Here is a 4367-nt window from a genome sequence, read left to right as displayed (position 1 = left end):
AAGAGAGAACATAAGCTGTTATCAGTGTCAGCAAACATTTCACCCTTTGTGTTAAATGAAATACAAAAATTCATTTTTGCTCTGGGTGTCTGCGGCTGCTGGAAAACTGAGCTAAATTTGCACCTCTAGCTTGTGGTTGCCAGTTACCTTGACTGGAAGAGCTCCGCTACTTTTATCTCTCCGTCCTCTGAAACTTCCTCGCTGTGCTGGAGCGGATGATCCTGCATACGTTAGTTTCTCACTTTCCTCTGAGACTTCTACATCAAAATTCAACTTTATCTTAACACTTTTAGCTTTCGTGGTAGTATCTGCACTGGCCTTCAGTTTTACTGACCTGTTTTCTGGCGATTATCGTTCGGGATAAGGGCTCCGGAAATAATTAGAATGCATTGAACTTCTTAAGTTGTAAACAAAGTCAGTCACGTAAGTACTTCCGCATGTTCTGGATATGTGATCATGGACGTCTTCACCGATTCGCGGACGTAGGTTACACGTAACCGGAAGTGGGAGGCGCACTGAGCCGTTATTTGAGACTTTATATTTTATTTTATTATTTTTGGCTTTACAGGTAATTTAGATTTTTTATCGGACCTGTCTGTGGTCTTTGAATAATTCTGACCCATGTTCAGTGATTTCCAGAGAGTTTATTCGTTAGTAGTGGATAACCTTTATTTGTGTAACGGCGGGTGTATGTTAAGCTTCGCTGCTTTAAACTTGCTGGAAAATCTTCACCTGTTCATGGGTGTAAGCTGTTTCTTCATTGCGTGTATGTGCGTTTGTAGGTGGGTTAACTTAACTTTTTGTTTGCTTATGGGGCCGGGTGGTCCAGGCCCGTAGCCACCTGTATCAACCCACTTAAGAGATTTATTTAATATCATTTTCATCACAATCACACTCTGCCGACTGAAGTGCCGGTCTTACTCAAACACAATCTATCTCTTCTATATTAAAATCCAGCCGAACATCAAACATTCAGCGTAGTCATTCAAATCCTTATTTATACTATTATAATCAACAAAACCAGCGTTTTTATTACGAGCTTGTATCATTATTTGCAAATCCCACAAAACACACTAAACAGGAAGCAAAAGTCCTCTGTGTAGTTCACAGCTCATTTGCATGTTCACACACAGTCTAAAAATAGCCCTCAGCGCCGCCGCTCCACGTTACACACAAGGTCACACAAAGCTCAGACAAGACTCTATTATTTTATATTACAAAGACGTCTTATATTTACAACCACTGACAGGCCTGACAGATTCAGCACCTAACAAATTTCGACAAATTTAATATAACGGGTCTCACCGAAGAAAGATAACTTTTTTGTAATCAATCAAACAGTATCTGTTACTTCTGGGAACAGTTTCTGTCCTAATTTCCCTACCAAACTACCTGAGCCTTCAACTCAATATCCAGGGACTCAAACCCAACATTTCTTTCATACTTTTTCAGCTGTTTTATTGATTTTAAAGGAGAATTTGGGCCAGCTGGGTTTCTGCCTCTGTTAGGCACTAACAGCTGGGGCGCTGCTTTAAAGGTGAGTCAGCACTGAAATATCCCTTCAGGTGTTACCAAGCTTCTACCAAACCGGAGTCTGGCGGGTAACCTTGCCTATTGCTTCCTGATAGGGGTGCTAGTTGGTTGTCACCTTGTTCACACGTCTCATTCACACTTCATACATTACCTGCAGTCACTCATTACCCTCCTTATGTATGTAATAAATGTGTAAAAAAAATTCTATGTGTGGTGTATTATTTTAACCAAAAGAGGAACCTAGTTCCTTTAATTGTGTAATCTGTGAACAACGGAGAACCAAACTGTCCTGCCCAGTGTTCCACAGCAAGCATTCAGCGTGTATTTATGTGTGTCAAATATCAAACAGAACATCAAAACATTTAAAACACTAAAATCATCGGGGTTTTAAGAAGAGATCCGTTTTTCTCCTATTGATCAAAGGGACCCCTCCTTTGGACTCCAACCAGTACTTTTCCTTTTTAAGTTTTAGAGGATCTTTTCTAATAACGTCCTCTGGGCCTTCCTAACCCTTCTGTAGTTTAGAGAATATTACTAAAAAATATTCTCAAGGCCTTTAACCTTTTAATTGTTTAGAAAGGCGTTACTAATAAACCCTTTCAAGGTCCCAGACCTGCACTGAGGTATGTATCCGACACCGGAGAGCAACCCGTCGGCTGCAACCGTGGTCAGACCTCAGTTCACTCTTATCTTTATTCACTTATTCACTTATTTCTTATTCACTTATCTCTTATTCACTTGTCTGATTCTCAACAAGCCTTAAGTAAGCCAGACAATTTTGGTTATGAATTACTAGGAGTTTGGACACTAAGTATTTTATAATGTTCAATATAGCAGAAATAAAAGGTCTGCTTACCTTGTTTTTGTGTGCGCGCAACTTTTTGTCCAAACTCTGTTCACTCAGACCACGGCCGATTGTCCTCCCGTCCGTTCCAGTTGACCTGGACCGGATCCTGTTCGTGACGCCAATTGAAGGATATAAAAAAAACAACAACAATAGAATAATATTAAACACAGAGTGAACCCGTCTTCCTTCATTAAATAGGTTCTTTTAGATGTTAAGGAGGAATTGACTTAACCAGGCTGGCGGAGAATGAAGACAACCGTACACCTGCAGATGGGGAATCAGTGAACTTTATTGAGACAGAGACAACCTCTCAACAACAGCTCACATCAGGAGATTCCAAAGATTTGCTGTGAGGATGGGTATATATTCTCTAAAACTTACAGGGGGAAGTGCTGCACTAGCAGAAAAACAACTCCATAAAAGGAAATCTAGCCTCTTCGGCGTGTAGATATCTTGCACCTGCAGGATGAGGCGATCGCTTCTTATCGCTCTCAAGGCCAAAGTCGTGAGCACATTTTTATTACAGTTGCACAGTAACTTTAAAGCTGAACAATGTTTAAACAGATTATATTTTCTTCATACCCGCTGCTGTTTGACCCATCTAAAAGGTCAACACACGTGCGGCTTGGCACTTGTGCTGTACGTAACAAGTCACGCGACGTGACGCTGCGGCTGTGATTGGTTCGGCTCTGCGCTACTTAATTTGGATTGGCTGACCTTTTTTTTTTTTTTTTTTTTTTAAGAGGACAAGAGCGGCGAGGTCTATCGCGATAGCTTAATTTCTCTATCGAGTAAAAGTTATATCGCGATACATATCGTTATCGTTCTATCGCCCAGCTCTAATATGTCCAAATTTCAGTTCACATTTGGTGCAAGTGAATTGACCACAAATTATTATATGAATCAGCTCAAGAAGTTATTGGTATCTACCATCAAGCAGAGATTGAATGTTGTTTCTTGAAAATGGCATTAGACTGCTAACAAACAGACAGACAAACAAATGGAGTCGATTAAATCCTCCCTCCCATCAAGGGCAAAATGACTCAAGACATTTGCTCTGTATTGTATATTATACAAAAGAATATGAACACTGGACTGAAGCCATGGGGCCATGTTCAGACTAGCTTCTCTCAATTTGACACAATCGTGCAGGTTCCTGTGGTTTAGCATCCTTACAACAGACCAAGAACCCCTACAGCACTTGCTTAGTTGTAAATTAGGATGCTCCTGGTGACTAAGTTCCTTGTTGATGAAAGAAATCACACTAGCTGTCTGATCTACCAGTCAATCTTGAGCTTATTTTATCAGGTAAGGTTGAACATTATCTGTATATGTTACACTGCTGAAATGATGGGCCAACTCATCTCCCGTGCAACATATTTATTTTTACAGAAAACTGTAAAAACAGAAAAATAAGACAATCAGTTATCTTTGGCGCGCAGGCCGTATGCTGCCTCTTCATCACTGACACTACTTCTTCTAGTGTAGCTGACATTACTTTATACAAGTAACTTATACAGTTTCATATTCACATAGGGTTGCCAACCGTCCCTTAAAATACGGAATCGTCCCGTATTTAGAAACAAAAGTACACGTCCCGTATTGAGCTAATAAGGGACGCACTTTGTCCCGTAATACAGTGAGAATCAAAAGTAGTCTATAACTTTTAATGGAATTAACGCTTTGTTTGAAAACATAATTCCCAGCCCCTCTCCTGCTTTGTGACCAATGAGCTGACAGCACACTTATGACAATTCGAGTATGACAATTCAGATTACCGCTCATCTCATTGGTCGAGGAAAGGTCGCTTGCGGAGAAAATACCGGAAGACAACAGATGACCACAACAAGAAGCATGGCCAACAGGGAAACAAACGCCGACACTGCGGTGCAAGTCTCGGACGACAGTACACCTAAAGCTGGGCAGACACTGTGCGATTTTTTCAGTCACGTTATTCAGCTCCTGCTCAAACTGCACGATTGACTCG

At 40.8% G+C, this 4367-nt stretch overlaps 1 long non-coding RNA gene across 1 annotated transcript; it reads right to left on the bottom strand.

The window, feature by feature from the left end:
* Positions 1–1326: 1326 nt before the first annotated feature.
* Positions 1327–2953, bottom strand: LOC121815935. The gene is made up of 2 exons (XR_006055484.1): positions 2613–2953; positions 1327–2486 (listed from the first exon to the last, which is right to left on the bottom strand). It is a non-coding gene; the product is annotated as an uncharacterized LOC121815935 (long non-coding RNA).
* Between the last annotated feature and the right edge of the window lie 1414 nt (positions 2954–4367).

Source organism: Haplochromis burtoni, unplaced genomic scaffold (assembly GCF_018398535.1).
Source record: "Haplochromis burtoni strain Fernald_Lab_line unplaced genomic scaffold, NCSU_Asbu1 Contig_376, whole genome shotgun sequence".
NCBI classification, from domain to species: Eukaryota; Metazoa; Chordata; class Actinopteri; order Cichliformes; family Cichlidae; genus Haplochromis; species Haplochromis burtoni.
The sequence above is the reverse complement of the archived record's forward strand: the minus strand, read 5'-3'. Positions and strand labels throughout refer to the sequence as shown.